Source organism: Sturnus vulgaris, chromosome 2 (assembly GCF_052056855.1).
Source record: "Sturnus vulgaris isolate bStuVul1 chromosome 2, bStuVul1.hap1, whole genome shotgun sequence".
Lineage (NCBI taxonomy): Eukaryota > Metazoa > Chordata > Aves > Passeriformes > Sturnidae > Sturnus > Sturnus vulgaris.
This window is the reverse complement of record NC_142244.1, coordinates 89,678,637-89,702,863: the sequence shown is the minus strand read 5'-3', so window position 1 is coordinate 89,702,863 and position 24,227 is coordinate 89,678,637. Positions and strand designations below refer to the sequence as shown.

At 44.6% G+C, this 24,227-nt stretch overlaps 1 protein-coding gene and 1 long non-coding RNA gene across 2 annotated transcripts in view; both read left to right on the top strand.

The window, feature by feature from the left end:
• Positions 1 to 24,227, top strand: part of RFX8 (regulatory factor X8) — a gene marked incomplete at its 5' end in the record, with an annotated part of 73,828 nt that overhangs the window by 343 nt on the left and 49,258 nt on the right. The gene's annotated exons all lie outside the window — the stretch shown is intronic.
• LOC148224890 (uncharacterized) lies at positions 234 to 7,077 on the top strand. Its single transcript, XR_015801623.1, has 2 exons — positions 234 to 305; positions 5,191 to 7,077. It is a non-coding gene; the product is annotated as an uncharacterized LOC148224890 (long non-coding RNA).

Sequence of the window (24,227 nt, the reverse complement as noted above, 5' to 3'; positions counted from 1 at the left end):
GCCCAGCGCCGCGGCGGAGCCCCCGCCGCCTCCGAGCCCTTCCCGCGGCGCTGCCCTCGCATCAAACGGCGCCGGGCACCGGCGGGCAGGGGCTGCGCGTCCCGGCGGCGGCGGGGCAGGGGCGCGGGGCTGGAGCGGGGTGCTGCGAGCCAGACAAAGATAGCCGGGGAGGAGGAGGAGGAGGAGGAGGAGAAGGAGGAGGAGAAAATATACTGCGAGCGGAGAGAGAGAGAGAGAACAGCTCCCCCTTCCCTTCTCCAACAGGAAAAACCGGCGGAAACGCGCCCGCACCAGAGCACTGCTGGGTAAACTCGCGGGGAGAGAGAAAGAGAAGGGAGGGAGCGAACGAGCGCAGGCGGGGAGAGAACCGGCCGCGCAGCCTGCCCGCCCCGCCGCCCAACAATAGCCCCACGGGGCGGGGGCGACCCGGGGCGGCCCTTGCCCGCCGGGGAAGCGGCGCTGGGCCGGGCCGGCAGGAGCCCCACGCGGGTCCGCGGCAGGGCCGTGCGGCCGCCCCACCGCCGGCTGCAGTGACCGGCCCACGCTGCCCACGCTGCCGCTGCCCCAGGCGGGGACTGGGCCCTGCAGCCCCCGCCGCGCCGCTGCCGGACAGCGCGGTCAGTGAGGGTCAGTCACGGCTGGTGTTCACCGTGGGTGCGGATGTTTGCCCATCCCCGGTGAGATGATGAGCAAGATGTCACAGTTCCCCCCTGCCCCGAGACTCCAGACTCACAGGAAACAGGTTCGAGTCCCAAGATTTCTACAGAGACAGACTCAAATGCTGGCCCACGGAACCAGACCCATCTCTCATATTTTAACACATCATTTACTGTCAGAGCTGTCTCAGGCTTCCTTCCCACCCAGAAGAATCCTCCAGCAGAATTTGAATCGTGGAAAAATCTCATTAACCTCACTTGAGCAAGACATATCAGGCAGTTGCACACAGGTGTAAACCTTGGCAGGATTTGTTTCTCATTGAAGTTCTTTATCACACTGATACGGCAAAAATGTTACCTGCTTGCAAGAGGTCGAGTTATGTTTCCTGTGGGAACCAGGGTTTTCCTCTCTCTTCTAATTTAACCACAAAATTACATATACATAGCTGTAAGTATCACAGAAACATACTTTTGAAACAAAGCAAACCTGTTGAGCAGAAAGTGTAAGGATAAATTACCATAACAGTTTAATGGCATACTTCATTTTCACTTTAAGTGTAGATACAAAGAAAGGAAACTCCAGCCTAGACCAGGAAACTTTTTTCTCTGAACAGGAACCTGTAGTCAGGAAAAGGCAAATAATTTCAAATGGATCCGGTGCTATGTCTGCCTGAGTGCATGCACAGGAGTAAGGTCAAGTCTAGAGATGCAGTAGGTTTTGGAAGGTGGATTTCCATAAAGATTTATTATCATCAGCCTGGTTTGCATTGCATGGCTTATTTAACTCAGCCTTTTCATGTGCAAGAGAAGCCTTGGTAGGTCAGATCCGTTGCCCATCTGTCCCAGCATCCATCTCCAGATGCAGCCAGCAGTTAATGCTGAGAGAAGATCACAGGGATACTTTAACTATCTAGTAATACTTCCCTGGCTTATCTTACCATCTCTCTACAGCTCAGAGAGTTCTTTAGCAGCATTTGTTGTACTGCATTTCATTTTTTTTTAATTATGTTTTCCTTCCATTAGATTGCCTGTTTACTTTGTGGGTTCATACATGCTTCTGGCTCTTATTGTGTCTTCTGGCAGGGAGTTCCAAAGCTGAGCTAGCATGTTATCTGGAGACCACCTTTGCATAGGTGAAGAAAAAAAAAACAACCCTGCTGGTTCTTGTTGTGGAAGAGACATCAATGATTTTCTATTCATTTTCTTCACTATATACATTTTTAGAGACTTCTGGTGTGTTTTCCCGTCAGTTTTTGCCAGCTAGCAAATTCTGGTCTTTTTAGCGATACCATGAATGTAACTCATTCCATATTTGTCCTTCATTGAACCATTTCTGCTTCTAATGCCTTCCTTTTTAAGATGGGTAAAAGGATTTCCATATCATGTTCATGCTGGGTTCCCCATGCAGTGTCACAGTGATGTCCTCATTTCTAGTCCCCTCCTGATCCTTCCTTTCTTCACTGTTGTTGAGCATGAATATGACATTTCTGTGGAACATGTCTGTTATAACTCCAGAATCTCCTTCTGTAATGTTAATACTACCTCAGAGAGTGTTGCTATGTTTTTCTGAATGCTGAAAGATTTTCAAGCCCAAACTCTGAACTGAGAGTTTTCCAAACCCGGTATGTAACAACTTTCTTGTGCCTCTGAAAAGTACAGCCCAGTTTTTTAGAGATGAGGATCTGAGCCCAAATACATATTTTCACCATTCACTTTTTAACTAACACACATCATTTCACCAGACCTCTGATGTGGCTCCACCACAGTGTCCCCTCTCTGCTTTGAACTTTTGTTTTATTCCAGTGAGTTCAGTTCTTTGGTGTGTTTTCTAAAGACTGCTAAAATGCTAAAGTGCTATCAACAAGATTGTGAATTCTTGAAAAGTAAGGCATCCCCTAAATTGAGGGGAAAATAGTTTTCATAAAGTAGTAAATGCCACAAGAGAGCTTCCTGCTAGTTCCCAGGGTGATGCACCATGATGCCTCACCTTCCTTTTCCTTCCTACTCAAGTGGAGGGATGAAAGGCTTGCTTTCTTGAGGAAGAAGCCTCTTTGGCTGTGGCCAAAACCACTCTGTTCACATATTCATCATGCTCCTTACCAGCTCAGTGTACTTACCCCGTGTGAAAGTGTAAAGGTTAAAAAACCAAACCTAAAAGCACTGGAAAGGAGATGAGTCGCCTGTTTTAACTCTTCCTCATAGTGAAACCAGCAAGCCTGAAGGAGATGGAGTGAGACAGATATCAAAAATCATAACGAAGACTAAATGCAAGGAAAGGCATTTTCACTCCTGTGGATCATCACTCCACAGAGCACACATGGTGTTTCTAATCACAAACTTGAATAGAAGCATCAAAAAATCTGAGTCCGCTCCATCCATTTGGGAATAAAGCAGGAAAAATCTGGGGCATGGATGCTGCTTTCCATCACCTTCAGACACAGTTGCACCCATTTCTGCTCACTGTGCTGATAGTAGTGAAGGCAATAGAGGAGCTGGAGCTCCCTGAGCAGTTTCAGCATCCCTGAAAGAGGGATCCTAAGCCTCCCTTTCTCTGGCCCTTTATTCCTATTGAATGGCATCTCATCCCTTGTGTGTTATGAGCATTCCTACAGCTGTATAGTGAGTCAGGACTCAGCAAATCTAGCCCACAGAAGGAAAATAACTTTTAATGTTACCCTGGACTGGTTCATCACATGCCTCCTTGAGCAGTTGTGTTAACAAAAGGGAAGCGAAGGGGTCAGAGATTGAGTGGAGGGCAGGAAGTGTAACCATAGCATTGCCTCTTGGTTGTGGCTGTGGCTTAAGCCAATTTCAACTCTCAGTGGACCCATAGGGGTAAAACTAGAGAAACTTCCTTCCTTACTGGAAGAGATACCGTGGGAGTAATGGGAACCCAACATTTATGTTGTAGCCACAAAAGAAATTCCTTGCCCTCTATTTTTTTTCAAGTTCTTTGAAATTGTCTTTGTTCTATAATTTTCCGCTTTTAATGTGCTGGGGCCATAATCACTGACCAGAGATGCAGAGGTCATCAACTGCACTAACTTTTTATGAGTTTAATCATCAACAGTATTCAAGGAGATGAGTAAAGAGACAGGAAGCTCTGAATTTTCATTTTATTCTACTACTGATTCATCCCATAGCCTTGGGGCATCTCATTTCCTGCTTCCACTCCCGTTCTCTATGTGGAAAATGGGAGTGATTTTGACCTCCTTTATAGCGTGAAGTGTTAGACATGTGCCCTGTCATACTCTAGGTTCTCTCCTTGGCTGAAAAAATCCCAGAGGGAGGCTCAAGCTAGGGTGATAAGTAACAGAGGACAAGGTAGTGAGTGGGGCTGAGTAAGGCTTTGCATAGTCCAGCTCTCCTGCTGCAAGTGGGATCCCAAGAGCAGAGGGAGGCTGGGAAACTGTTCTCCTCATGCTATTTATTACAACACATACTGGGAGCAGATCAGTTACAGAAGGATGCCACACAATCAGCCTCCCTCCAGCTTAGGCTCCTTCCTGCTCTGCTGTTTCCACCACCCCTATCTCACACATCCATGTGAGAGAGAGCTGCTCTGCGTGATCGCTGCTGGCACACCCAGGTTCTTTCATGCTGCATCTTAATGTCATATGGTTGGACATGTTCGTGCAGCTCTGCTTGCCCAGTTGTACACACTGCTGCTGGTGACATCCTGCTGCTTCCTGCTCCTCAGGATACTGCACTGCCTCCCAGACAGATGGGTTTCCCTCATTCCAGCATGCAGCCAAGGCTCGGGCTCGAAGCTGGACCCAAGCTTGAGGACACACATGTAGATGTTGATGTAGGTGACACGAAGTTGCACAGGGCCAAAAAGGAGCAGCATTCTCCAGCTGTACTCTTTGAGGCCCTCACTGCCCACACCCTGGCTGGCTTCCTCTGTCAGCATTTTGGGGACTGGATTGAAAGGACTCCTGAAGCACAGGGGCTGTCTAAATATAGCAATCCTGCTAGTGCAGGAAGAGTGGCAAAGTGAGTCAGAGCCCTTTCCACAGCTGCTCAGGACCATGCGGGAAGGCACACTACAGTCAGCGCTGTCAGCACTTTGGAGGTGTCCACCTTTCTCCATCCCCTGCCAGGCTCCACATCTGTGCTGTTTTTTCAGCTGTGCTAGTATGGCTTCCCTGTATTGTGGTTTGGTAGCTAGGCTGATCTTAGCAAAAAAAGAATACACCATCTTTATTTTTTTTTGCAAGCTTTGCTTTACCTCTCATTAACACCCTGCTTTAAATGAGTGGTGGACAGTTATATGAGAGTGGGAATTTCTTAAGTTGTTATTGCACAGGGATTTAGGTACCATGTCCTGAAAGTCATTTTGGGAAGAGGTATCTCAAATGGCACTGCAGTATAGCCTAAGGGGGAAAGTTAACCTTAGTCCTATAATAATATCACACCTGTGCAGTACTGGAGCACCCAGCAGTTCTAACTTCACACAGATCACAGATGAACATATGAAAATGTTCTTATGAAAATAACATAATACAATTTTAATGTAATGTTTTTATGCTAGTTGTGATGAAGAAAGATGGTACCTGGTCCATCTAGGGTCATAGGACGTGAGAAGCTGATGGCTGAAATGGTATGAAGTTTGCCAGGACAACATGCTTCCAGAGAAATCTGTGAACAAATCTAAACCAGCAGAGTGAACTTCAGAAATTTGCATCACCTAGCTGGGGCATTTTGAATCTGACTCCGAACATTCCCGCACAGGATTTGCATCCATGGAGCCATAGCCTCTGCGAGGAGACTGCTTCTGCACAGAAGAAAGGGTGATTTCATGTTGGCACAGTCTTTTGCTGACTCCACATCCCTAACTGATCTACCCAGACTGAGCTCACAGTACAGTCCAGAATCTTGTATTTCGTATCAGACAGTTGTCAGTCCTGCAGCTAAACTTAAACCAGGAAACTATGCACAAACCTGACATAAAAAACATTGTTGCATGCTTGGGCTAATTGAGAAGATCCTACGTATATTTTTGTACCGTGCCTATGCTCTAGGGTTTTAACAAGCTAGCTGTTTCTGGGTCTGCTATCTGTCACACAAAGCACGCAATTACTGAGTGTGACTGGCTGTCACAGGCTATCTCTGCTTGTAGCTAAGCTGGCTTGTAGCTATCTTCCCATGACCCAAGTGTGACACTTATTTCACCTTTTATACAGGGCCCTGAGCCATATCTGTAGTGGCTATGAGCAAACTCTTTTCCTCTCCATCTGAGTCAGAACTCCTCGAGGAGTATTGTATCTCCTCACATTTGTCTGGATGTGCTTTATCTCACGCAAGGGCACCTGGGGAGGCTCATCCAGAGTTTCTGGGATCTGTCTTCAGGAGAGAGACAACCTGCTTATGCCATATTTGTGCCCTGGAATAAGAAAAGTTGCTTTGCCAACATGATGGTGTCTGTGGCTGTGCAGGCATTTGCAGACAGTGCTTGTGCAAGGATGTCCCAGGCCTTCCCCACAAAGCACATGGGCATGTATCCTGTGCTTTTCCTCCTGCTCTTTGGCTCCTGTCACGTATTGCCCTTACAAGAGCCATGTGATCAAACAGATAATTATTAGAAATAACACCTGTTTTCAGATTTTATTTTGTTTTATCCAGCTCTGTTGTGTCCACAGTGTAGTGAAAGCAAAAAGGCAGTGAGTGTGGAGGTAGTTGTTCTTTCAGAGCCCTTCAGCTTATATAAACAGAGTTCAAGTTGAGTCTGCAAGCCTGCCAGGCTCGTGAGCAGATCAGTTCTTCAGCAGACCCTGAAGAACTTGGGCTCGTTTTGGCATGACCCTGAACATAGTCTTGATGTGCCATATAATGAGTCAGAAATGCTATGACGATGTGATGCAAATCACTGAACCTTTATGAACTTATTCTGTCAATTCAAATGTGTTCAAAAAATTCTGAGGGAGTCATTTTGTCACAGAACATCTAACAGAGAAGATACTGAAGTCAGCTTAAACTTGGTAAAAAAGACAAAAAGCTAGCACAGAAATATTTTTTTTTATTCTTGGGCTAACTGAATGGAAAGATGATGTTATTTGTCTGCATCTGATGCAGAGCAAGCTGATCCAAAAAAGTTTACAGATGTGGTAACAACTAACCTTTAACATGGCCTGAGCTGGTACAGAAGTCATTGTGTCCCCAAAATGAAGCTAATGCACTTCTACGAGGACTGGGCATCTGCAAGGAATCTGTGAGAGCATAAATTCCTGCATGCCCCTGGTCTGAGTACAGCTGTCTTTAATTCTGCAAATTTATCCCCATGTTGAACTTCATGCATTGTGCAAGCTCCCTGTGAATTCATAAATCTTTGAGAATTGTGACTTAGTGAGGTAAATTATAGAAGTTGAAATTAAAGTCTAGAGCATGTATTTTAAACAAACATTAAAGCTACTGAACTCTGCGCTTTGAAAGCTTTCTTCTTCAGTTTCCAAGTAACTTTTATTTGAATGTAGAAGGGATTTTCATTTTGTGTTATATTTTACGAGTAGAGTTGTGTTTGGAAAGTAACTTTAAAATGAAGAGTGAGTTAGCACGAAAATGTAAAAGAAAAGGGGAAAAATGCTTAGCTGAAAATTAACTACCCTTTCAAATGAAAAATTAAAACCCTAGTACTGTTGAAGGAAATTTAGAACCACGTAAGAATTTCCACAATTAATATGCAGGCTTAATTGGTTTAAGTTTCCCTTTCATTTTATACAGCATGAGGTCCACAGAGGCCATAATTTCAGGAAACTCTGGCTTTGTCAGTGAAGCTAACTTAAAATGTTTCCTCTTCTCCCTTCCCTGGTGCCTTGTACCTGGCTTCACACCTCTCCATGGGCAACTGCTATTGCCAGAACAAGGATTTGCAGGGCTAAGCCTACATCAGCTGAAAAATAACACTCCCCAGAAAGAGTGAATCCGTTCTGATGCCTGGCAGTGGCATCACCAAAAAGGCTATGACAGCAAAGAGTCACAAGTGAAATGGTGAAATGACATTGGAAACTTCCTAAGTTACCTCCAATAGCAAAGCCAAGATCTCATGGGGCTGCTGCTGACATGTCAATAGAAATACCAAAGGTCCAAGGGAAGGAATAAAGCCTCTAGGCTGATATCACCTTAGAGGGTGTAATTTGAAAAAAAAGACAGCTGCTGGTCATAATTGCTGGCTGAAATGGAAAGGACTGCTGATTGACACAGGATAATCCTCCAGGTGGTGTTTCCTAAACAAAATGTTTTCATCAAAATAAAGTAAAATGTTGAACGTTATGGGGCATTGCTAGGTTTTGGTAGAAGGCAAATTATTTTAGCTACAGTTTGGCTTTCAGAAGCATTTTCTGTCTATTTCTAGATCTTGCTAATTTAACAGGAGGATCTTCTGTATGATACATTTGCCCTCTGTGATCTGGTTTTAAGTAAGCCAATATCAGGGCTGCTGTGACACAGCAATTTAGTAAAGTCCCTTCGTATAACTGTTAGTGAAGAATTCCTAATCAATGCAATTACTTTTTCTTATGAAATGTGAACATTTTAGGGATCTTCTGGTCATAACAGAAACACTGAATATAGAGGGTCTACAGAGAGCTGTTATCTCCAGATAAAACGTGGGCTTCACCTGTCCATTTGAAGAAGTGAGCAACTCCAGGGTGAATCTTCAGGTTCCTCTCATCATGAAACAAACAATGAAGTGGCACAGAGGAGTGGTATCTTAGCAGTGGCCATGAAGAAGTCATGGTTAGTTTGGAGGCTGAAGCCTGTGCTGTAGACATCTCAGGCAGGTGTGATGAATCCCTTGCAGCCAGGCAATGCTTTTTCATGCAGTGCTAGTTTTTAGGATTTTCTATGCAGTCGTGCATGTTTTGGAAACTATTTACCCATTTGACTAGCAAAGTGAAGTCAAGCAGTTATGCTGTGAATTAGGGTAGCTCTGCTTCTGAAACTGCAAGGAAGCTCTAATGACCAATTCTCCCATTTAAGACTGCTGTTTTCACTATATGTAGTCATCATCCGAGACAAGGATGCTGTTAGGCAGTGGTGAATAGGTAGTTTGGCCTTGGCTCAGTTAGCCATGAAATGGAAAAAGCAGGAAAATTTCTACAAAGAAAAGAAAAACAACACATGATTTTCCAACAGCATTTAGAAAACTTTCTCTGTTGCTTTGATCATTGTTGTTCCCTCCTCCCACAAGCCTAGCCTGGAGCCGTTATTTGAACTAGGTGTAAATATATAGAGAGAAATGGTGAAGGCATGCACCACAGGAGGAAGTCCCAGTTCAGAAGACAGCTCAAGGACTAAAGGTGGTAGGATGGCATGCAAATGTGCACTTCTGGAGTTCCCCCAGATCAGATCCTAAGCCCTAAGAGGCTTTGCAGAGCTCCCCAGGACACTGCCAGAGGTACTCAAACCCTGCCTGCAGCTCCCTGCCTGATCGAGTCCTTGATTTCCTCCAGGAAAGAAAGGCTCTCTTTACTCTGATGTTGGGATCTGAAAGTCAGCTCACCGAGGGTGAATGTAAGCTCACCAAAATAGTTTTCCCTTGCACATCAATTTTAACAAGACTGGGGGTAAAAAACTCTTTAAGCTGGACTGTTCTTGGCCTACATGGACTCACACCATTGCAAGAAGCGGTGGAAGTCATGCATCTCTGTACACCTGTGCAGCAGAGAAAAAAAAAGGCTCTGTCTTGCTGTTCACTGGGCTCAGCTGGAAGAAAAAAATATATTTTCATACTATTGTAAAGGCAATACCAAATAAGGGAAGTTAATGAGTTTTGAATAAGGGCCACTAACCTTAGCACCAGGTATTTCAAGCATTTTGTTACAGTTAGTCACTTTCCTCCCACTATCAAAATAACATAGGACAGAAAAGCTATGATTTTGTGATGATGAAATTTTTCACTGTCATAGTGTAAAATAATGTTTAAATATCAACCTTTTTCCTGCACCCCACAGCAGTTTCCAACATGTTTGCATACTACATTTTACAGGACAGCAGCTAATATCTACACTTAATAACACTTAAATCTTACATAGTTGTCTGACATTTCTAAGCACTTCAGAAAAAAAAAAAAAAACACATTATTATCTTTATCAAAGTTCTGAGAAATTTGAGGTCACAAGTTCTTTTATACCAAGAATTAATTTGGGATTTGAGGTACCTAATTTGAGATGAACTATTTCATTCACTTTTATTTTCCTTGGCAGTTGACTTTATTTATTTTTTCTCAATCCTTTCTTTTTCTACCATGTTAACATCCCAAGATGACACAGCTATCTAGAAGTTGTGGCTTCCCTTCAAAAATCCTGCGGCTAAGCATCTTGCCCAAAGATCACTTGCCTGATGAAATCTGGAGTTATACTGCCTTTCCCCAGAGCCCTTGATACAATATTATGGTTGAGCTCCTAGACTGACTGTTTGAGGCACCCAGGACTGCACCCCAGCACCCTTAGCACCACCACAGTGTGTTAATGCAATCTGGCTTTGCTATGAGGCATCATCATGCTGCACAGCCAAACCACCTCTGCCAAGTCTGATCACTCTTCTGTCCAGATGCTCTCCAGATGCGTGCCAGACAATGCAAAAAGGGAAAACAGTTTTATGCTGTGTTGCCTCATCATATTTCAAAAGAAAAAAACAAGACAGGTTGTATCTTCTTGCCATGCCCTTCAAGCCTTTGAGCCAAGCCTAGGGCCTGTCACAGCCAAGAACACACATTACCTCCTTGCTGCTTGTCATTGCAGGCCAAGGATAGTTTATGACTAACAAAGTTCAATCAACGGTGTGATGAGGTGAAGATCTGCCCTGGTAGGATCCTATTGATGATGTATGCAAAGAAATCAGTAAAAATTGCAAAAAATGCTCTAAGATATATCCTTACCAAGCCACCTTGTCCACAACCCTCTTCTGTCCACCCCAAAAATAGTAGCATGGACTAATCAAGTAAGCAGTTCTCTAGACTCCTCTGGACTCTAAGGAGCCCAGCCACACAAGGAATCTATAGGGTTGGGTTTAGAGCTCTTGATTTTGGTCCAATCTACTAGATGAAGTCCCATTACTCAAAACACCCTTGACCTGTACCTTTGAAATATTCAGTCTTGGAATAAAACAATAGGATTCCATCCATCCCCTAGATCACTTGTATGAACTTTTAATCTGCAGTGCTCTGGGGTTTGCTTGTCCTTTTCAGTTGTCCGTTTAAACCTCTTTGTAAGCAAAGAGACATTCATCAAATTTGACTGCATTTTATGGTGTGTAAAAATTTACTCTAGGCAATAACAGACTTCTGCACAAGTATCAGAGGTGGGAATCATCCTAAATGTTGTAAGATGTCTACAGTATAGAAGTCCAAACTTGACCTCTTCACTACTCCCTCTCCTCATAGTAGTCTGGAAAGAAAGAGGGGCAGCTCATGGCCATGATTCATCTCATGTGAAATAGGTCACATGAGCCACTTTCTAGAAATGCCTATTTCTCTGTGTTGACTCCAAAGGGAGTCTAGATATACTACTCAGACATAAATAGTTACACTGCAAATGTCCAGAGTTAGATGGGATGAATCCCCTTGTCTGGACTTAATGCCTTATAGAAAGCCCTTTATTCTCATCTACTCCCCATATCAGCTGTGCATTTGACTGCTGCTCAGGTGTCTCTGCATATCTGCTGCAGGAGAGCTAATTTGTTCTTTCACCCAGGAATGTCAAACAACGCTTCATCAGGATGGTTAAGGATAAGGGTAGTGGGACTGTCTGGAAGACATGAGAATCAGCAAATAGGATCACAGAGCAGTTAAGGCTGGGAGGCAGGCGCCTCTGAGAATTGTCTAGTCTGACACGTGGTCAGAGCAGTCAGCTAGTGCAGGTTGCTTAGGAATGGGTACAGTCAGATTTTTATTATTTCCAAGGATGGAGACTCCACAGCCTGTCTGGGTGGTCACCCTTTTGGTAGAGAAGTGGAATAGGGGCGGGGGGCACTTAATGTTGAAATGGTATTTCTTGTATTTCCATTTCCATTTCTGTCAATTGTCTCTTGTCCATTAACTGGATACTACTTTGTCTGACTTCACCTTCTTTAGTCACCCCACTGAGTATTCATACACAAGGGTCAGATCCCCCTGAGCCTTCTCTTTTCCAGGCTGAACACTAACAGCTCTCTCAACATCTCACCCCTTCATCATCTTCATGGCCCTTCACTGACTTGCTGCAGCAAGTTCCTGTCTGTGTTGTACTGGGGAGCTGAGAACTGGACCCAGAACCCCCGTTTGTCTACCAGTGCTGAACTGACGGAAATAATCACCTCCCTCAACCTGCTGGTGACCCTCCTCCTAATGCAGCCCAGGGCTTGCTGGCATCATCTTGAGGTATTGCAATAGACAGGGGCAGAGGGCAGCTGCCAACATGACTGTAATTCACTGCCCAGGAATGCCAGAAGCATGTCTTCCAGTTAAAGGGCAGCATCCTTTAGGCAAGCCAAGTACAGCATGCTAGGGATGATGCTTCACAGGGAAACTGTCTGGGAAGGCAGGTAGGAAGTTTGTGGGGAGAACCACTATTCTGGTGCTAGCCTTCCATTGCTAGTGAAAGAAGAGCTATATGGAAGCATGGAATCATTTAGGATGGAAAGGATCCATCACTGTGATGGTGATGGGTTGGTGGTAGGGAAGCAGCAGCTGCTCTCCATACCAAAGGAGATTTGCCCTGTTGCTGGCAGATGGGATTAGAAAAAAAAAAAAAAAAAAAAAAAAAAAGAGAGAGGTTAATTGTGACTTGAGGAGAAAGGAGTGATCAGACACAAGGAGATATATCCAGGATCTCCAAGGGAGTGAAGCATCTGACATTTATGCAGATGGAATTGCATGTGGTCTTTCTTGCTCCAAAGCCACATTTCCTAAAGTCTTTGCCACGACTGAAGGTGGATGGAGTGTCCTTTTAAACATTCTTTTAAGGATCATGTTGGAGCTACTTGTACTACTCTTGGCTGGACTGTGAAGAACACAGATTTACTGTGCTGATCTGAAGGATGTTCTCCACTCTGGCTCTGGAGCTGTGTTGTGTTGTGCACAGTACTAGCAAACCTTCAGCCCCTCTTAAAGATCTGCAAGACAGATAAAAATGGAACTTTCATTCTTGTGAAGATCCTTAGGGAACAACTGCAGAATGTAAAGGATCAAGAGCCATGACAGAACATTATTTCTGTTCTCTGAAACACACTCCTTTGCCTTAGAAGTGGGTCACAGTGCATATGGGGCCAAGCTTCCCTTATCTAAAGCACAGGATTATCCAAGCAAATAGCATTCAAGTAATTTTTTTGATATTTTGGTACAACACTCTAGCAAAACTTGTGAGAAAAGCTGGGTTTGTTATACTATAACCTCCAGGAGGTCATCTAAGCTCTGACTGGGGAGTTTCTCATCTGTTCCAGAAAGGCCCTGTGATAAAGAACACATGGCTGGTGAGTGGCACTGGCAGATGAACTGGGGCTGCAGCTATACAGTGGTCAAACCTCTTCCCAACCAGGTGGGCCCTTTTCTCCTCCCTCTCTGCCCAGCTGGTCAGGCCAAAGCACTAGCAGGAAACAGCTCTGTTTCCTTCCAGTTGGAATGGTGAAATGGCTGTGGGAAGGACCCAGAGAGCACCAAATCCGGCCCCAAGATGGAACCTGGGCAGGGAAGAGGGGAGTGGTGGCCCAGCCAAACACCATCTTCGTTCTTCTGCACACAGTGTGTCCTGTTAGCTGCGAGGGGACATTTGTAAAAGCTTTAGCCACCTGAATGGGTCACCGAAGAATGTTGTCAGGGAATTTTTTTTTTCTGGTTTTCCTAGTCCACTGAAAAATGACTCATGTATTAGTGGAGATAACAAGAAGTGCTCAGTGAAATAAAAATTGCCAGCATTCAGCAGGGTGGCACCCCTGCTCAGTGCATGCTGTAAAATTCCAGCAGGCAAGGAATGCCACTTGGCTCTTGTTCAGGAGTTGGCAGGAAACAACCCCCACTAAGCTGTGATTCAACACCAAGGGGAAAAAAAAAGAAATCTCTTCCTCTGTAACAGAGAGCACGGATGAACACAGGTTATTAAAGCTATGCTACCCTGTCACATCTGGAAACCCAGGTTGGGGGAAAAAAAAATGCAATTAGCTCCAACTGGCCTTACTGTAGTGGCCTTAAATCAGTCCCTAGAGAGCTGTTGCACCACATAACTGCATCCCAGAGTGATTGACTACATGCTCTACAACATTTGCCACAGATGGCAGCCACCAGCCAGCAGAGAGGGGTGCCCATTACCAGAGAGGCAGAACTCAGCTAAAAGTGCCTCCCCCAGCCTCAGAAAGGTGATAATGGCATGCAGCAGAGCTGCTACCTAGCAGATGCCCCTCCCATGCAAAAGAAGTTGCTGGTCTAAATTAAAAGGGAAAAAAAAACAACAAAAAAACAACACAAAGAAAGAAAAAAATGAAAGAAAATAGACCCTACAAAATACTATTTTCTCCCTTATTTTTTTCTACCTCACTGTAAACCGCAGGCAAAGTGGGAACTTATAACCTTCCCTTATTCCAGGTGCTAAAGCTTACTGTGTGCAAAAAAAAACAACCAAAAAAACCACCGTGAGAGTTTGGCTGGATTCTCTCAGTTAGCAGGTGTTGGAAGCCTGCAGGGATCTGCAGGTTAATTAATACTGACTTACCAGGGTTGGGGAGCTTATTAGCCTCCACCCTAAAAACGAGGAAGACAGGAGGAGCCCTCTGGGGGGAAGGCAGGTAATGTTTGTGGGGAGGGAGGCTGAGGCAGAGCCAGCACTGGGGAAAAAGCTTTAGGTGGGGCTTATAAATTAGGTTTTTATCCCTTTTCTCTCAATAAAAGCAAAGTTGAGAATAAGTGTATTTTTACACTTTAAAACAGGTCTTTAATTTGTGGATGGTTAGCAGGAGCTTTGGTAGCTGCTGTGCAGAAGCCAAATGAAACTTGCCCACTCTGTACTCCAGAAGAGCCAGGTGAGCACTTTGGTGTTGTTCACCTTTGCTGCCTCTGGCCCTAAATGAGGAATTTTTAAGGCCTGTAAGGAAGTGGGGGGATATATTTGACTTGCTGTCAGGGTCTGTGAGACCACATGCTTGACTTGCCAGCATTGAGGTGCTTGCCTGCCTGTATGGATATATGTTGTTTTCCAATCAAATCCAAAGTGTAGGGGAAGCTATCGCTGGCCAAAGCCCTATTGACTGTGGAGGAGAGAAGGACGAATGGGAACAACACAGGAGGTGGATGGGCCAGCTGTTTAGCATAGCTACAGCTCCCAGCATCTCTACAGTTGTTTATAGTTCAAACAACTGGCTGATGGCACCCACTTGCACCTTCTTGCTCAACGATGTCTCTATCTCCTCTTTCCCCCTCCTCCTCCTTGCCTTTGAGGTGTTGACACCCTGACAAACTCAGCCCTGGCTCCCCAGGGAGCAGGGCGAGGTTTTCCAGGCATCGATGGGCCGTGCCTGCCCTGCTCCTCCCGGCTCTTGCCCACAGCATCCTCTCACAAGGCCCCAAGCACCTGGGGCAGCTCCGGATGGGAGACAGGAGGGAGATGATGTCCCACTCCCGGCACAGAGGGTGTGTGCCAAACCACAGCTCTGATGCCTGGGCAGATGTCAGTGAGAAAGGGGGACACGGAGCACCCTGGAATGAAAATGAACAAGAATGGGCAGAAAACACAGAGGTTTGGTATGGAGGGAAGTGAGAAATGGGGAGTAATCAATTACTTCAGGACTCCTCTGAGAAAGAGGTTTAGAAGGGTGGCAAGCATAAAACTGATGCCTGTGGATCACCCTTGTCATCTGCTGGGTGTGTGAAAGCCCTTCTCTCCTCCAGCATGTTGGATTCAGACCTCTCATTCATGGTGAGTTCTCAAAGCTAACCTGTGTCAAAATATGCCCCTGATGATGGTTACAACTGCTTTTGAAAAATGTTTGAAAGAGAAGAAGAATTTCTAAATTTGGGGCAGCAGTGTGGCTGGTATTCCAGGGAGTACTGCTAGGCTCCAGGCTATCACTAGTCCCAATTCTCAAGAGAAAGCTCTGTTTCATTTCTCGTGAGAAATAAGAATGAGCTCGTTCCCATTTCAGAGGGTTTGCTGGGATGCCCCTTTCCCTCCTCCAGCATCTGCAACCAAGATCTAAAAATCACAGAAGCGATGAGGGTGGTGCGCACCGCCCAAGGATAATTCCCAAATTCCTGCCCCCCACACACGCACATCACACTGAAAGCTGTTGCCTGCAGAGGTTCAATCTCGGGCCACCTAGTGGCACTTCACAGAAATCGGTATTGCAGGCAGCTTCGGGATATGAAGTCCCCCCAAAAAAGGCAGGAGATTGAGAAGGAGATTCATCGGCAGCTTAGAGGTCGGACCACGCTTTGCCGCAATTGCAGCAAAGCCCTTTGTGCTGCTGGCTGTGGCATCCTTTGGGGCGGGGACCAAATGCTGAGCATCTCGGCAGGAGGAGCAGAGGGTGCAAAGCCAGGCAGCCCCCGCCCCTAAAACCTGGCTTGCCTTGGGTTCCTGTGCTCCGGGCTGAGAGCAAAGCCTTGGAAGAACAGGAAGCCCTCTCTCCTGCGCGGAGGATGGAGGGGGGGATGTAGGGGTCTTATGGGGCTCTGAGGAAAGGTCTGGGGTGGGAGAAAGGTTTATTGTCCAGAGGTAGAGAGGGAAGGGGGAGTATGTCTGGTACCACATCCCTGCAGGCACTGCTGGGGGGAAGTAGAAATCAGTGTAAAGGAAGTCCAGGCAGCCCCAGGGTATTTCCTAGAGTCATAACGTGCTGTGGAATGGACATCTGAGTCTGGAAGTAGCAGCTTGCATTTGTAAGTTCTGAAACATGTGAAGCAAAATAAAATTCATCATTCTGACTGCTATTCTTTGCATAGTGTCAAAGAAGAGTTTGACTCGTCTTTTTTACTTCTGCTTTCTTGAGAGAGTACCCAAATCTGCAAAAATCATAATTAATTACCGCTAAAATCAGCAGGCCCTCCAAAAGGCAGGTCTTTAAATTTCTTTTGTGTTTAACGTTCTATAGCTAGGAAGTTTTAAACACTGCAGATACTTGTTTTGTATGAGAAGATGCTAAGAATCTCACAAAGTCACTGCTTGCCAGACCTAGGGGTTAATAAGAACAACAAATGTCAAAGGTTTACAGTAAAATCATGGATATTCACAGTACTCATACAGGTAACTCTTTTGAATTAGTTTCAGTCTTCTCAAAGCCAAAGTTTTCTTTTTTCTTTTCTTTATTTTGTTTGTATGTTTCATTGTTGTTGTCTCTGCAGAATGTAACCAAAAATACCTAAAAGCCAACTGAGAGTCTAGTTTAAAGGGCAAAATACATAATGTGTAGAGGCTAGGGTATGGCAAGAATGCAATGATTGGACATATCAATCATTTCTATGGCAACAGAGGAGGATATAACAATACTGTAGAACTGAGCAGAGGAGACTGGGCAAAAAGAGATCATTATTTTACACTACCAATGTTTTCATTTACTTGGAGAGATATAATCACAAAATGCAGAAGACCATACGTGAAATATCCCAAATTATTATTTATAATTCCACATTAACAGTTACAGAAGCAAAAAATGTATTTTATACAGGGAGTGTGTCCCTGTTCTTCCAGGGAGTGTTTTTAAATCTATGACTGTAAACAAAGGATGTGTTTTGTGAGAGTGTATGTAATACTCTTGGAGTGTGTGATTGCATGTACAGACACAGTGACTGAACTTCAAATATTCACAAAGCTTTTGCCTTTCTAGACCTTTCAGATGAAAGTCATAATTTTTAACACAAAGAGTGATCATTTAAATATTTTTCTCATGAATGTATTTATTTCTTCTCCTTTTAGTCACCATGGGTGGGATCTAGCTTGCTTAAATTATAGTGTTTGAATGTGAGATACAGCTTAAATTCCAATGGTAGACAAGGAAGACCAAGCCCATATAGCTGGTGGAGCCTAGCATGCTACTTTTTTTCCTGAGGTCAATCCAACATTTGGTCAGCCAAATTGCTCTCCAGACTCCATTAACTATATGGTCTAGATCCTTACTCCCTGTACCAAGAGCTTAGACACCTTGCCCTCACACAGACACTTGGGCTTTAGACACCTGAGGTGCAGCCCAGCTTCCTGTCCATTGATGTCTGACACCTTTTCAGTCCCCTCTGGGTTGTTGTGAAATCCCTGTGGGGCTGGTGCCAGACCTGTGAGAGACTGCTGGAGCATCAGCTCTCAGCCAAGCAAGATAACCAACAGCAAATGGCATTAGAGCTGAGGTGATTGGATCAAGCCCTTCAGAGGTAGCAGCAGGCAAGGAGTTGGGTATGAAGTCAATGTGGGGAGTCCAGGGAGCAAGTCTGGATCAGCAGGGAATGGGGCAGAGGGCACAGGTACAGCTAAAACAGCTGGGGAAGGGCTGGGCACCAGGCCCTGAACTCACACATAGCCCCTGCCACAGGGGGTACAGGCTACATGTCTGTGGGTCCTGTGGGAGGCTAGTCAGAGCAATTAACACCCTAAAATCAGGGTGAGATGAATCGGCACTTTTGATGTTCATAATGAAGATGTCTGCATTTGAGCCTATTACCCACACTTCCTTTTCAGTAGCTTGAAAAAACAGGAAGTTGTAGAATCTATTCTGAAGATCTGCTATCAAAAGAGAGAAATTACTCCCTGAAAATACCTATATCTTTCCTCTGACCACAGAGGGAATGCCAGTTAGATGGGTTTGCTGTAAAATGGGTCAGAAGTGCCCTACTAGATGTACCTCTAAGATCCAGAATGAGCACAGATGAGTGCTTATGTCATCAGATGTGAGATAAAATGTACATGGATGTAGCCCCACAATGTGGAGCCCTCCTATCCATTCACAGGCATTATGTCTATCATGATATTGGAGGTAATATCAACATGAGTTGTTTAGATTAAACACTGATGATGTCACAGAAATGTTTGTTGGCTGAGCCCTTAGAGGTTATTCTGCTTCCTGTCTGGAGGACGGAGAAAGTACATACTACCCCTCACTGCTGCTCCCCACGGGTCTAACACTGCTGTTAATTCTCTTTAGCTCTCTCTGCATGGCAAGAACATGTTGAAATATTATTATCTTTAATTTTAGAGCAGGGTCAGGCATGGAGCAAATACCAATTTGCACACAAAACAGAGATGTGTATTGGGGGTGATAAGCAGTAGGTTGATAGCTTTGTTCTTCAGCTCTTCCTCTGCGGGAGAGCACAGACCTCCTCCCATTGCCCAGACAGCTTCCACACCTGACCTTGTAAAAGGCAATACAGCCCCATATTCCCTCTCTCAAATAGGCAGTAATTAGTCTTGCACACAGTGGTAACTTTCACGATTCTGACACCTCCCTAACAGAAGAGGAAACAAAAACATGAGCTCTCAGAAGGTTATCTCTTCTCTTGGAGAAAGCCAGACACAACTGTTTTGAATTAAGGTACAAAACAGCCTCCCACACAAGGTCAGAGATGGTGCTGGAAGTCTCCTGCACACCTACATATTAACACATACTATAATACAACGTGCATAATAGAATAATTCTGTTTGGAAAGGACCTGTCTGGGTGCCTTCCATCCATCTGGGCCACCCCTTCACTGGAATGTGGCTCTCTCAGAACATGTTGCTCGGGGCCTTGGATAGCTGATAGTGTTATCAGCATCTCCAAGGACAGGGGTTCCCAAATAAGAATCAAACCCCCCCCACCACTACCATCACCACGAGGTTTGGTTTTTCCTTTATCTGATTGGGATTGCCTTTGCTGCAACTTCTGCCAGCTGCCTCTTGATTTGATCTTGACCTTCACTGTAGCTTCTCATAGTATCCTTAGAGCCAAACTGCTGAAACAAATGAGCAGAGTGCATGGTGGGTGGAAAGCTGGCTGCATTGCTGAGCTTAAAGACTTGTGGTCAGAGGTACAAAGTTCCACTGGCAGCTGGTTGCTGTGGCCTCTCTCAGAGGTCAGTGCTAGGGCCAGTACTGTTTAACATCTTTGTAATGAGCATTGCTCTCCCCTCATTCACAAAGTCTGCCATTGCAGCACAGAAAGCAGGCAGGGTGGGCAGGCATGATTTGTCCTTGCTGAGCCCATGCTGGCTGTTCCCAGTTATCTGGCTGTTCTTCATGTGTCCAGTCACAGCTTCCAGAAGATATGTTCATAATCTTTCCAGGTTAGGCCAACCAATCTGCAGGTCCTTGGATCCTTTCTCACACTTCAGATGTGACATTAGCATCTTGCCAATCTTTGGAGGCCTTCCCTGATGACCACAGGTTCCAAAGATGGCAGAAATCCACAGCTGTCTCTCTCAGCACCCTTGGATTAATCCCAAGTCCCATGGATTTCTGTCCCACCTGTCTGCAGGCCACGTACATTTCACAGTGCACAGCCACTGACAATTTGATGTTCTGTAGCCAGTGCCTGGAAGTGCAGTCTTTTAGCTGTGTTTTTACAGAGAACTATTCATATGTTTGTAGTTTTGGCTGGGAGATTATTCAGGAAACCTTTCTGGTGTCCATATCACTGCTTTGCAACTGAAAGTGGCACTGTCTGCAGAGAGATACAAGTCAAGCTTTTCTTTCCTAAAAAGACTTGCAAACCCCATCCACCCCACCCTTACAAACTCTGCAGTCCTTAAAGGAAACTTTAAATCCTCACTCATAAATGTCTCCAAAACCAACACAACACTCCCTGGAGAATCAGGAACTGGAAAGCAGGGCGTAAAGGTTTGCTGTTTTTTTCTTCCTTCACACTTTCTGCTACTGTAAATAACATACTTGTTGTATCAAATCCTGCTTCTTTCTCAGCAGCAAAGGGTAGGATGTCCAGTGGCCAAACTGGCTGCAGGCTTCCACATCTGAGGGCACTGAATGGATCCCTGCACAGCTGACCTATGGAAGCAGCTTTCCTACCTTTCTGCATAAGGCAGACATCTAAAACAGGTCAGATGTTTCTCACAGCTACTGTTAGTTGAGATGGATGCTGCCTGGAATGCATGTTAAAAAGTGGCACAGGTCTCTAAAAGTGGGTTTCTGGCCCCTATACTGGCCCTCCAACTAAACTCTGAGTCACCAGACAAGGCCTGGTAGAACTACTATATCTTTGGACATATTTAAACACATCTGGAGGGGAACAAATTGCAATTCTTCCCTGAGAGCACCAAGCCATCAGTACCAAAACCAAGACGTTAGCCTGACTACCTCAGATGATTTTGCAGACGACAATGATTTCTTAGAAGCTGCAAATTTGCAAGAAGGTTTTATGTGAAAATAAGTTTTTTGTGCTAGCTACGTCCTTATGCCAACTGTCAGAACATTTCACTGTACACTAGAAATTCTCTCTTTCACTGGCTTGAATATGGTGATTTAGTTAGAAAATAAGTGTAAAAACTGTGGGTGCCTGTTTCTCCATAGACTTAGTGCAGGAGAGAAGACAGCAAGGTATCCAAGCCCTTGCTCTCAACAAACATGTTCAGAAGTTGAATGCAGGGATTAGCCTAGATACTCCCTACAACATTGCATCAACGTCATGTTTGCATAGTTACTCCCAGTCCCAAAACAAACAGTAAGGAAATAGTGAATCAGACCACAGAGGTTTCCAGAAACCTGAGCAGACAGACTGACTGAGGTGCTTATGCAATGAATAAAAGACTGTCACTTCTCCCCAGCCAAACTCACTCTGGAGTAATTTGCTCAGTGTTGCATGAAGCACCTGTAGTTTCAACATGAGAATTTTTATTATTCTGCTGTAGGCTTGAAGCTGAAAACATATTCTCTCTTCTGAACACACAATATATTCAAGGAGGGCTTTCACTTCAGGACAGATAATTCCATGGTTAACTGAAACCTGTGCTTTCTCAGCTAGACCATGTCTGCATTCCTAATTCATTGTAGGATAAATTCTGTTATCCTGATTTGAGTTGTAGGTTAGAACTAAATAGGATTTCCTCAGAGAAGGCATTGATAAAAGATGCAGGTCTAGAACTAGCTATACTAGACAGTGAAATGTTTCCATTGAGTTAACAAGTATTTTGAAGCTAATTAAAATTCTTTTAAATCATAATATGCAAAAAGATAAGAAGATATGTGAAAATATTAAAGCCAGAAACATAAATATTTTTAATTTCATGAAATTGCTTAAGATATCCTTAGTTTTACTTCATGGCTTTTAATCAGCTGTTGTCAGAGGGCTATAATCTGTGCAGCCTCAACTTTTTATTTACATATTTATTCTCTAGTTGATCAAACACAACAGATTTGGCAGTTCCCATTTTTCCACTGAAGTTAAGTTTAGAGAAAGTAAAAGCAACTGTAATCTTTATCTTTCAGGTATGAAACATTTCCTCTAAAATTAAAGAGAAAACAGAAAACAAATAGAAAGAACCCCCTTTATCTCTATGCCGAGATAAATCTATCTGTGAAGGTAACACGCGTAATGAGAGAGGAAAAGGTGCCAGTAGACAGGTGTGACCTGGCTTTCATTAGCCATATCTTTATCTAACTGGGTGGAGACACAAAAGAAACAAAATCTTTCCATTTAGCTGTGTCATTATGGGGTGAGGCACCCTGGCTTTGGTGCACTGAAACTCTGACAGTGGGTACAGTCATGCTCTCCCACTCCAGTTGCTACATCTCTTTCCCAGCCTCTCCAATGTCACTGCTTTCCCCAGCTTTTCTCATCACTGGAAAGTGGTTTTGTGTCCCAAAAGCACATGTCTATATCCTTCCAGCACACCAGCTCGTTGGTGGTACCAGAGTTCACAGGTCCCATTTTTCCTCTTGTCCCCTTTGGTCCTCTGAGGATCTGGGCAGTTGGATTTAACAGGAAAAATGCAGGTCTCAGGTATGGACTTGCTGCACCCACTGGCTGCAGAACAATTTGCACCTGCAGCACTAAATGATGATTTGCTCAAAGGAATTTAACAAGACAGCTGGTCACGTAATATACGCAGCCCTGGCTGTGACAGAAAATATGCCCATTGATAGTTTCAGAAAGAGAGAATTAGCTTATAGCTAATTTCAAGGGGCAAATAAAATATTTAGGTGCACTGCAAGTAAAACCACATCATTTCATTAACTTCTGAGATAGCATAATAGTTTTTCTATAGGTGATTATAAGCTATTCTGCAAATGCTTCATTAATTTAGCATAAATTACCTGCAGAAATGCAAAGAAAGACAATGGTGTGCAAGTCACCAGTTGTCAGGAGGAAAGCTTTAGTCCTGCAGCCAAAAAGCATGTTGCTTACTGCTCAGCATGAGCTGAGAGTCAAATCCAATAGCTTGCAGACATCAAATATTTTGCAAACATCAAATAAAATATCTCACAAAGAAAACATAGTTTGAATATTGTTCCAAAATATTTAGGTAATACTTTGAAATGTTTCTATTCAAAGACAACTGGGAGTTTTCAGTGCTTCACTAGTTCAAACGGGTAGCTCCAGCCTAAGTATTATTTTTCTCTGTTTCTACCAAGAGAGTACAAAAATTCTAACACTTAATATCTTTAGCAAAGCTAATGCTGTGGCTGGAAGCAGCACAAAGGACACAAAGGAGGCTTCACTGTGCTATCCAGGGATTAAAATTGGCAAGTGTATTTCACTAGCCTGGTTTTCTAACAGAGTCACGGAGCAGAAACAAGAGAAGCACTTCTTGCATGGAGGTTCTCCTTCTCTGAATGAAGGCTTGCTCCCTGTGGAGTGCTTTGTGGTGTCAGGGTGAGACCTCGCACAGGGAGACATCCATCCCCTACCAGGGTGACTGCCAGAGTGCTGGGGAGCATCTACAGCCTGGTGCAGATGCACCTACTCAAATACAGCCTGGCTTGTTGGGTCAGGACCAGCAGCTCAGGACAGCTTTCTGTGTTGCTGGTGGTCACAGCTGGGTCTACCCATACCTGTGACGATTTCTTGACACCTCTTCCTACTGCTCCCTTAGTGCACCTAACCTGCTGCAAATGCGTTTTTATGAATCACTTCCTGAAGCTTTCAGGTGTCACAGAACGGTCACAGTAACAGAAAACAGGAACCATGTAACTCACATCAGTTTACCTTCATCAGCCCAACAGAGCTGAGACCCATCCCAAACCTCCCTGCCTTTCACAGTCCTCACAGAGTCTGGGGGAAGAAGGGCAAAGTGGGGGGGAACACTCAGGACACAGCTTGTTGCCTGTGTTTGTGTCTACTGCCTACTGCAGTGAGAGCTCCTGTACTGACTTGAATGGCACTTTTATATGACTCTGTAGGAGATGTGGGCTAACTCTAAACCCCAGATTACAGCTCTGCAGGGCAGCCTCTCACATCTCCCCCACCCCTCAAGAATCTCCCCCTATAGCTGACAGTAAAGAAGCTTAACAGTAATGGTATCTGGGCAGCTGCAGCCTAAAACTAACCCTCTGCTGGCACTCAGGAGGGATTTTCAATAACTTGGAACATGGCTTGATTCTTCTGTGAATAAATACTGGATGCAGCAATGTGATTAATGGCATTGTCTCCTGTCATGAAACAGGGAAGTTTGATCTAGAGCCAGTGCTGGGAGGC